The sequence below is a fragment of the Salvelinus sp. IW2-2015 genome, unplaced genomic scaffold (genome assembly GCF_002910315.2).
Source record: "Salvelinus sp. IW2-2015 unplaced genomic scaffold, ASM291031v2 Un_scaffold2415, whole genome shotgun sequence".
NCBI lineage: Eukaryota > Metazoa > Chordata > Actinopteri > Salmoniformes > Salmonidae > Salvelinus > Salvelinus sp. IW2-2015.
In genome coordinates, this window is record NW_019943736.1 from 111441 (window position 1) to 123562 (window position 12122).

Sequence of the window (12122 nt, forward strand, 5' to 3'; positions counted from 1 at the left end):
CTGCTCCTCTTTCTGAACATAATGCTTCCTCATTCTGAACAATGCTTCCTCATTAGCAACATAATGCTTCTCTTTCTGAACATAATGCTCCTCTTTATGAACATAATGCCGTCTCTTTCTGACAATAATGCCTCCTCTTTCTGAACATAATGCTCCTCATTCTGAACATAATGCTTCCTCTTTCGGAACATAATGCTTCCTCTTTCTGACATAATGCTTCCTCTTATGAACATAATGCGTTCCCTCTTCTGAACATAATGCTCCTCCTCTTTCTGAACATAATGCTCCTCTTCTGACTAATGCTTCCTCATTCTGAACATAATGCTTCCTCATTCTGAACATAATGCTTCCTCTTTCTGAACATAATGCTTCCTCTTTCTGAACATAATGCTTCCTCTCTCGCTCACTCCCCCTCTCAGGGTATCCAGAGGCGCGTCACGGTGACCATCGTTCATGAGACAGGTGGAGACATCGAGTGGAAGGATGTCCGGGAACTGGTTGTGGGTGAGTCTGTGTGTCTGTGTTATGAATACTGTATAACAACATCAATATCTACGAAGTGCACCACTCTAACGTCTCCTCCTCTTCCTCCTCTTCCTCCTCTCACCAGGTCGTATCCGCAACTCTCCCGAGGGGGACGACGCCATCATAGACCCAAACATCCTGTCACTCAACATCCTGTCAGCTGGGTCTGTCAAGCCCATGCAGGAGGACAGGTATGTAACCAGACTCTACCCATCGTAGGGACCCTACCAAACTCTATCCTTCACAGGGTAGAGTCTGACATTATCTGCGTCTCCAATGGCACCCTATTCCCTATACAGTGCACTACTTATGACCAACACACAAACACAAAGTAGTGTACAGGGAATAGGCTTGCATTTGGAACGCATATATTTATTCTATAATGCACGAGGGGGGTGTGGTATATGGCCAATATACTACGGCTAAGGGATGTTCTTAGACACGACGCAACGCGGAGCCCTTACCCGTGGTATATTGGCCATGTAGCACAAACCCCTGAGGTGCCTTATTGCTGTTATAAACTGGTTACCAATGTAATCAGAGCAGTGAAAATAAATGTTTGGTCATACCCGTGGTATACGGTCTGATATACCACGGCTGTCAGCCAATCAGCATTCGGGGCTCTCTCCGCCCAGTTTGTAATCAGAGATAACCCACAAGACAACTGAAAACTATGTTATGTTTGATGATTGGTTATGATTTGACAATATACACTAAATGGTCAAATGTTTCAGCTGTTCCAGCTGTTATTTTGTTGGAATTATTAACCTTGTTTTGAACTGTTTGATACTATACAGTTAATTTACAGTTCGGAAAATGTTAGATTTGCATCATAACCAATGAAACACGATACCACTACAACAATGTTCCATTACCATTGTGTTTCTCCTGACATTTTTGAATTCACAGTCCTCGGCGGGAATTCAAAAACTGAAATAKCACGATCACTATGGAAACGCTAGCATGTGTTTAATCTTCCGGAGTACCGTGCTCTGAAGACACATTCTCTCATCTAAAGCCAGCCCGTCCCCCACACACACCTCACAGACATATAATGAATAGAACGTGCATGGAACCTCTAAACTCTGGCAATTTGACTGGTAAACTCATGGGTGAAACTCGCAATGGCCGCCAGTCGACACATTATATGCCATCGTTGACTTGAATGGCGACGGCCGTTCTATCTATTCTATTTCTAGGTCAACCTCCCCCAGAGGATCACAGAGTCCCTGACCACTCTAACACACTCTATTTCTAGGTCAACCTCCCCCAGAGGATCACAGAGTCCCTGACCACTCTAACACACGCTCCATAACTGTGCCAAAGGGGTGTGCAGTCGGCTCTGTCCTTATATACGTGACTGGACGCCATTCATATTACTGTATATCACCTGTAAGACACTTTGAAGATATAGTACACTGCACACAGGCTTGAAGATATAGTACACTGCACACAGGCTTGAAGATATAGTACACTGCACACAGGCTGCTGCATGGCACTCATAGTGAAGCAACTATGGGTCAGAACGCTTGATGAAGCTCACGCGGTCAAGATGATGCACAGCTTGACTGATTTAAACCAACTTCCACGCAAAGAGGCTTTCTCCCCCCCTCCACGCCATCCTCCTCCTCTCCCGCTCTTCTTCCACTGAAGCGGCCGATGCTTGGTAAAAACAACAATGTGTGGTTCTACCTGTCTAGAAGCAGGAGGTCACATGATCAGTGGGAGAAAGACGACGAGAGTTACCCATCATCCTTCTGCACAGGTGGCACAAAACAAAAAAAATCTAGTACAAAACATGATCGTATTGATTGTGATCCATCCTTTTGATCACATACCTGGTCACGGATCCCTCAGATAAGTAGGCCTGTAACCGGCTTGACAACCTCTTCCTATTATATTGAATATTATTCATGTCACCACTATGCCGGCTCCCCTTTAATGCTAGTGTGTCTGCTGCTGGGTGCTGTATGTCCATCTGTCATCCCAGCTGACCACCTCTATGCTACCTCTCACTGCGTACTCACCTCTCATCCTGGTCACTGCGTACTCACCTCTCACCCTGGTCACTGCGTTTACTCACCTCTCACCCTGGTCACTGACGTTACTCACCTCTCACCCTGTCACTGCGTACTCACCTCTCACCCTGCGTCACTGCCGTACTCACCTCTTCACCCTGGTCACTGCGTACTCACCTCTCACCCTGGTCACTGCGTACTCACCTCTCACTGGTCACTGCGTACTCACCTCTCACCCTGGTCACTGCGTACTCACCCTCTCAACCTGGTCACTGCGTACTCACCTTCTCACCCTCTCACTGCTACTCACCTCTCACCCTGTCACGGCTACTCACCTCTCATCCTGTCTCACTGCCTACTTCACCTCTCATCCTGGTCACTGCGTACTCACCTCTCACCCTGGTCACTGCGACTCACCTCTCACCCTGGTCACTGCATTACTCACCTCTCACCCGGTTACTATAATCTCACTCAGTCCCCATCCTCACATAGAGGCTGTACCAGCAGCGTGCTAAACACATTGATGGATGATTGATCCTAATGGGAGCACACCCTTCCTGCCATTCAAGACCGCACATATCCTAGCCGTGCACTGGACTGATGTCCTATGCTAACTCACTTAGCATAACTACACACCATAACTTCACTTAGCATAACTAACTAGCATTACGTACACCATAACTCACTTAGCATAACTACACTCCATAACTCACTTAGCATAACTACACACCATAACTCACTAGCATAAACTCACTTAGCATTACTACACACCATAAACTCACTTAGCATAACTACGCTCCATAAACTCACTTAGCATATCTACACACCAAAACTCACTTAGCATAACTACACACCATAACTCACTTAGCATAACTACACACCATAACTCACTTAGCATAACTACCACACCATAACTCACTTAGCATAACTCACTTAGCATTACTACACACCATATCACTCAGCATAACCACACACCATAACGCCTTAGCATAGCTACACACCATAACCACACACCATAACTCACTTAGCATAACTACCACACCATAACTCACTTAGCATAACTCACTTAGCATATCTACACACCATAACCACTTAGCATAACTACACACCATAATCACTTAGCATATCTACACACCATAACTACTTAGCATATCTACACACCATAACTCACTTAGCATAACTACACACCATAACTCACTTTAGCATATCTACACACCATAACTCACTTAGCATAACTACACACCATAACTCACATAGCATAACTACACACCATAACTACACACCATAACTCACTTAGCATAACTACACACCATAACTACACACCATAACTAACTTAGCATAATCTACACACCATAACTCACTTAGCATATCTACACACCATAACTCACTTAGCATAAAACTACACACCATAACTCACTTAGCATAACTACACACCATAACTCACTTAGCATAACTACACACCATAACTCACTTGCATAACTACACACCATAACTCACTTGGCATTAACTACACACCATAACTCACTTAGCATATCTACACACCATAACTCACTAGCATAACTCACTTAGCATATAACACCATAATCCACTCAGCATTACTACAACACCATAAACAACCTTAGCATATCTTACACACCATAACTCACTTAGCATAACTACACACCATAACTCACGTAGCATAACATACACACCATAACTACACACCATAAACTACACACCATAACTCACCTTAGCATTAACGTACACACCATACTCACTAGCATAACTACACACCATAACTCACTTAGCATAATCTACACACCATAACTCACTTAGCATAACTACACACCATAACTCCACTTAGCATAACTACACACCATAACTCACTTGCATTAACACACACCATAACTACACACCATAACCACTTAGCATAACTACACACCAAACTATACGCCATAACTCACTTAGCATACTACACACCATAACTCACTTACCATAAACTACACACCATAACTCACTTAGCATAACTCAACACCATAACTCACTTAGCATAGCTACACACCATAACTCACTTAGCATAGCTACACACCATAACTCACTTAGCATAACTACACACCATAACTACACACCATAACTACACACCATAACTCACTTTGCACAGCCCTGCATTTTACTGTACTACCTACAGTAGGGCTTGTTAGTGTATAACCTCTGAATTTAGGTATGTCGATGTTTCTTATGATTATTACCAGTATTGTGATCCTCTCTTATGGTTTAACCACACTGCTTTGCTGGTATCCTTTCCCCTAACCCCCAAAAACATTCCTCAGACAATAGCTTTGCTCCATCATACAAACAAACAGATTTGCTGTGAGGTCATCAGTAAGGACACCATGCTGCTGCTGACGTGTCTCTCCAGTCCACTCCACTAACACGATGTTGTTTTGTGTTTTCACAGACAGTTTCTTGATTCGGACATGCCTAGGTATATGATTTATATCAAATCCCTCTCCTCCCATTCTACTATTCAGTAAAAATATTTACTATTAGATAACACATCTCCTTGTCGTGTTCCTGTAATATTCTATTTTAATCTCTTCACTCTCACTCCTTTTTAAACTCTAGTCGTCATCATCATTCAGTTCCTCTCTCTCTCGTCTCGTCTTCTGTCTCTGTCTCTGTCTCTCTGTCTCTCTCGCTCTCTCTCTCTCTCTCTTCTCTCTTCCTCTCTCTCTCTTCTCTCTCTCTCTCTCTCTCTCTCTCTCTCTCTCCTCTCCTTCTCTCTCTCTCCTCTCTCTCTCTCTCTGTCTCTCTGTCTCTCTCCTCCCCTGTTTTGTTCTTCTCTCTTTGTTGTTCCTACTCTCCCTCTTTAGGAGATGTGAGGGAATGTGCTGCATCATCCCCCCCCCCCTCCTCTTCCTCCTCAATGTGTGTTTGTTGCTGAGCTGTTGTGGGTCTGAGGCATTGTGCTGTTGTTTGTCTCACGTCAGATGGCGCCACTCGTCCGTCAACCGATCTGTCTTGTAGGACGTGGAACTCATCTAAAAAAATAAATGAAAAACTAATACTAGTTCCTAATTCTGAAAATCACTCCACTCTCAGTAGCAATGGCACACCAGCTACTACGGCAAACCATGCTTGATCAGCTGAGCAAACTTGCTCCAGCTAGCAGCCATAGTGCAAGCTGGTTTGAATAGACATTACGGTAGCCAGTTTGGCACTGTGCCTCGCTACGTTGTAACATTTGGCCGACGTGATGACGTCACAGAGAGCAGCTTGGCTGTGGAACTCTGCCGACACCAATCACAGCCGGAAAAAAAATATCATGAAAACGAATGTGTGTGTTAAAACTAGAACTTCACTACACTACAGCTAGAGGGAATAGTCAGCATTGAGTGTGTTAACCAGCCCTGTCCTTCATTTAATTTGGATTGATTTTAAAACTGGTTCCCGGTAACACATTTTGAATTTCATAAATACTGATTCTACTACCACAAAGCATTGTTGCTAGATGTAGAATTAGGTAGTGAAGATTTGCTCATTAAAAAAAAATCAGGTCAATATTAGCTACAGGTTTATAGTTTTGGATTAACTCTGACTCTTTTGAGGATGATATTAGAATGTTATGACAACATATTGTAGCCAGACTTGTTTTTAGCTATTCCATGATTGTTTGCGAGTTAACAGACGGATCAGTGAAGATGGCTGTCGCTCTATCTGACGTGAGACAATGGGGTCTGAGGCTGAAGTTAGGGCCGAATGCTAGGGTCTGGGGCTGGCTGGGACAGCGGGGTCTGGGGACTGGGGCTGGCTTGGACTGCTGGCTCTGGGGCTGGCTGGGACTGCTGATTCTGGGGTTGCGGCTGAAAGCTAATGGTGTACGGAGGCTGCAATGCATGGCTTGCTTTGCTTCCTACAGTATGTACTGAACTTGGCTGGCTGTGTCTGAACTTGGCTGGCTGTGTCTGAACTTGGCTGGCTGTGTCTGAACTTGGCTGGCTGTGGGGCCAGCATTTTCAGCTTCTGTCTCCTCTTTGGCCTGTGCTTCTGTACAGGAATTTTTACAAAACAAGCTACAAGCCAGAATCTAGACATTCGAGGGTCATTCACGTGTCACCTACAGTCCATACTTTAACTGTTAGTTTTGACACTGTTACTGTCACCTTACACCTGGATGAACTATGAACCTGAACCAGTAGATTATTCTGTAAGGTTAGAAATAAGACCTTTTTGATGAGGTGAAACTAGACTGAATTGTTCCCATGTTCCGTTTTCCTCTCTCTGTTGATCTTCTACTTTTCACAAACCTCTGCATTGGCCACTAGGGGGCAGTAATGATCCTGATTTTCATTTTGTGTCCTGCTTAAAGGGCTATAGCATTGATAAAAACATATTTCCCAAAAATAAACATGGAAACATTGTAAGGAGGTCCAAAAATAATTTTAAGCTTTTGTATAAAGTTATGTAATCGACATCTTTCAAAAAACACTCAAAGGCTTTAGAAAGAGACATACAATAAGCTGATAGCATCTTACTAATGAAATACATTTTTGTTGTTGATATTTCACTACTGGCTGTGTTACGCTGGAGAACCATGCTGTAAGAAAGTAATCCCAGAATACTATCTATTCGTTTCCATGAAAACAGCACAGAGAGTAGCCTCCCCAGGAGCCTAATATAGCTAGCTACCACAGGACTGTAACACAGTGTAACACTGTAACACAACAACAACTGTATCACCACATCCTTCCAAGACAGCACAAACAGATCTGGGACCAGGCTATGTCCCTCCCATCATCACATCCCAGGGAACTGAGAGTAGCTTCCTCCACCTTATGGTTTCATCTCAAATGGCCCCCTACATAGTGCACTACTTTAGACCAGAGCACTATGGCACCCTATTCCCTATATAGTGCACTACATTTGACCAGAGCCCTATGGGTAGTGCCCTAAAGAGGAAATAGGGTACCATTTGAGATGCAGACCATGAGTGTAAAAGCTCGTCCTTCCCATCAGATCCCAGCGACGGGAAGGAGCTCTCTAGGGAGCAAGGAAAACTGCGTTCCAGGAGGGATTACTCAGTATTACTGAAGACTTGACGTTCATACGTTAAACCTCGTTTTACGGTATCCTGGCTGGCAGGCTAAGTCAGTGGTTGTTTCAGACACTTAACATTCAACTGTAATCCTGTAACCATTACATCAGCAGTAGCTCTTTCCCCTAACTCAAACACTGGGTGTTCCAAATGGAACCCTATTCCCTATTATAGTGCACTACATTTGACCAGAGCCCCTATGGGTAGTGCCTTAAAGAGGGAATATGGGTGCCATTGAGGATGCAGTCTCTTTTACTAAGTCTTTCCGTTCGCTACTTGCTCTGTTGTGAAATTTTTTCAAATCTCATTTATGCCTCAGTGAAAATGAGCCAAACGACAGAAACAAACGTCTTCTCATAATGTGTCAGGAGCCCGTCTGCAAACTTCAGCGCTTTAAAGAGAAGAGACAGAAGGAGAAAATCCAACGCTAGGAAATACCTCATTTTAATGTAAATGAGAAGGGCTCGTCACTCCTATTAGGTGTGTGTGTGTGTGTGTGTGTGTGTGTGTGTGTGTGTGTGTGTGTGTGTGTGTGTGGAACGAAACTGCCCTGATTCTGGATGCCAGACCGTAGCAACAATGACAAGAAACTGCCTGATTTGGATGGCCAGAAGCTAGCAACAATGACAATGAAACTGCCTGATTGTGGATGGCCAGACAGCTAGCAACAATGACAAGAAACTGCCTATTCTGGATGGCCAGACAGCTAGAACAATGACAATAACTGCCCTGATTCTGGATGCCAGACAGCTAGCACAATGACAAGAACTGCCCTGATTCTGGATGGCCAGAACAGCTAGTAACAATGACAAGAAACTGCCCTGATTCTGGATGGCCGAATAGCTAGCAACAATGAACTAACTGCCCTGAAAGCTAGCAACAATGAAATAACTGTCCTGATTCTGGAATGGCCAGCAGCTAGAACATGACAATAAACTGCCTGATTCTGGATGCCAGACAAGCTAGCAAACAATGACAAGACTGCCCTGATTCTGGATGCCAGACAGCTATACAAAATGACAATAAACTGCCTCTGATTCTGGATGGCAGACAGCTAGCAAACATGACAATAAACTGCCCTGATTCTGGATGGCCAGATAGCTAGACAATGACAAGAAAACTGCCCTGATTCTGGATGGCCAGACAGCTAGTAAAAATGACAATAACTGCCCTGATTCTGGATGCCAGATAGCTAGCAACAATGAAAAACTGCTCTGATTCTGGATGGCCAGACAGCTAGAACAATGACAAGAACTACCCTGATTCTGATGGCCAGATAGCTGAACATGACAAAACTGCCTGATTCTGGATGGCCAGACAGCTAGCAACAATGAAATAAACTGCCCTGATTCTGGATGGCCAGACAGCTAGCAACAATGACAAGAACTGCCCTGATTCTGGATGGCAGACCAGCAACAATGACAATAACTGCCCGATTTGGATGGCCAGACAGCTAGCAAAAGAACAAGAAACTGCCCTATTTCTGGATGGCAGACAGCTAGTAACAATGACAAGAAACTGCCCTGATTCTGGATGGCCAGATAGCTAGCACACAATGACACTAACTGCCCTGAAAGCTAGCAACATGACATAAACTGTCCTGATTTGGATGGCCAGACAGCTAGCACACAATGACATTAAACTGCCCTGATTCTGGATGCAGACAGCTAGCAACAATGACAAGAAACTGCCCTGATTCTGGATGGCAGACAGCTAGTAACAATGACAATAAACTGCCCTGATTCTGGATGGCCAGACAGCTAGCAACAATGACAAATAAACTGCCTGATTCTGGATGGCCAGATAGCTAGCAACATGACAGAAACTGTCCTGATTCTGGATGGCCAGACAGTAGTAACATGACAATAAACTGCCCTGATTCTGGATGGCAGATAGCTAGCAACATGACAAGAAACTGTCCTGATCTGGATGGCCAGACAGCTAGCAACAATGACAAGAAACTACCCTGATTCTGGATGGCCAGATAGCTAGCAACAATGACAAGAAACTGCCCTGATTCTGGATGGCCAGATAGCTAGCAACAAGACAAGAAACTGCCCTGATAGCCAGCAACAATGACAAGAAACTGCCCTGATTCTGGATGGCAGACAGCTAGCAACAATGACAAGAACTGGCATGTCATAGAATCATAACTGTTACATTCAGCTAGTTTCATCTTGTTCTTGATTCATGTCTTGTTTTGACTGATTTACATCGTGAAATATAGCAAAAAATTCGCTAGCTAACCAACAACTGTAAAGATGTATTTGAGAGACAACAAGTGCTCATTGTGCAACTTTATTTATGTTTTCAATAAACATTGTGGAGAAAAAATACATTACAACAATCTAAGCCAATCCGTCTGTTTTGACAATAGTGCACACGCACTGTATGAGACAGAACATCTCCCAGTTCTCATCTATCCCACTGTAGGAGACAGAACATCTCCCAGTTCTCATCTATCCCACTGTAGGGACAGAATCTCCCAGTTCTCATTATCCATGTAGAGACAGAACTCTCCCATTCATCTATCCCACTGTATGAGACAGAACATCTCCCAGTTCTCATCTATCCCCTGTAGGAGACAGAACATCACCATTCTCATCTATTCCACTGTAGGAGCAGAACATCTCCAGTTCTCATCTATCCCCACTGTATGAGACAGAACATCTCCAGTTCTCATCTATCCCCACTGTAGGAGACAGAACATCTCCCAGTTCTCATCTATCCCCACTGTATGAGACATAACATCTCCCAGTTCTCATCTATCCCCACTGTAGGAGACAGAACATCTCCCAGTTCTCATCTATCCCCACTGTAGGACAGAACATCTCCCAGTTCTCATCTATCCCACTGTAGGAGACAGAACATCTCCCAGTTCTCATCTATCCCCACTGTAGAGACAGAACATCTCCCAGTTCTCCATCTATCCCCACTGTATGAGACAGAACATCTCCCAGTTCTCATCTATCCCCACTGTATGAGACAGAACATCTCCCAGTTCTCATCTATCCCCACTGTATGAGACAGAACATCTCCAGTTCTCATCTATCCCACTGTAGGAGACAGAACATCTCCCAGTTCTCATCTATCCCACTGTATGAGCAGAACACTCCAGTTCTCATTATCCCACTGTAGAGACAGAACATCTCCCAGTTCTCATCTATCCCATTGTAGAGACAGAACATCTCAGTTCTCATCTATCCCCACTGTAGAGACAGAACATCTCCCAGTTCTCATCTATCCCCACTGTAGGAGACAGAACATCTCCCAGTATCTCATCTATCCCCACTGTAGAGACAGAACATCTCCAGTTCTCATCTATCCCCACTGTAGGAGACAGAACATCTCCCAGTTCTCATCTATCCCCACTGTAGGAGACAGAACATCTCCAGTTCTCATCTATCCCCACTGTAGAACAGAACATCTCCCAGTTCTCATCTATCCCCACTGTAGGAGACAGAACATCTCCAGTTCTCATCTATCCCACTGTAGAGACAGAACTCTCCCAGTTATCATCTATCCCCACTGTAGGAGACAGACACATCTCCCAGTTCTCATTATCCCACTGTAGGGACAGAACATCTCCCAGTTCTCATCTATCCCACTGTAGGAGACAGAACATCACCCAGTTCTCATCTATCCCCACTGTAGGAGACAGAACATCTCCAGGTCTCATCCTCGGTGAGGAGGTCAATTAACTTCAGATGAAACAGAACCATATTCCACTCTCCTTCTCCTCCTCTCCTTCTCCTCCCTCCTTCTCCTCCACCTCCTCTCCTTCACCTCCACCCACTCTCTTCCCTCCTCTCCTTCTCCTCCACTCCTCTCCTTCCTCCACCCCTCTCTTCTCCACCCCTCTCCTTCTCTCCACCCCTTCTCTACTCCTTCTCCTCTCTCCTCCACCCACCTTTCCTTCTCCACCCCTCTCTTCTCTCCACCCCCTCTCCTTGTCCTCCATGACTTAGTCAATACATTGATACATGAGGTCTTCTCGTGAGCAATGATCACACATTGAAACCAGTTATAACCAGTTATAATCAGTTATGTTCCTCGCCCGCCACCAAGCACAACCTTAAATCTGAAAACGCTCATCAAGCTGAGAATGTAAGAGGAAACTAATGTTTCTATAGCCATTAAAAATAGGCAAAAATCATATAGTTCAGACGTTGAAAGCCGTCCGTTGGCCTTTGACGACTTGGTGGGAATCTAGTGGTGTGTCTGTCAGAGGAGAGAGGAACGGAGAGGTACTGAACAGCTGTTATTCGTGGGAAGTATTTACTATTAGTCTACACCTGTTGTTATGAAGCATGTGACAATAACATTAGATTGTATTTGAAGGTGCTGTTTTAGTGGAGTTGTGTCTATGGACCTAGAGGAGCTATTACCCACTGGGACCACCATTGGGTAGTCTCTTACATCCTTTCAACTTCTAACTACAGACCTCGCTGCAGCACGCACGCACGCACGCCGCACGCACGCAGCACGCACGCCACGCACGCACG

General features: G+C 44.5%; 1 pseudogene; it reads left to right on the forward strand.

The window, feature by feature from the left end:
• The window catches only part of LOC112073907 (kinesin-like protein KIF1A), a 45501-nt pseudogene that overhangs the window by 8711 nt on the left and 24668 nt on the right, over nt 1–12122 (forward strand).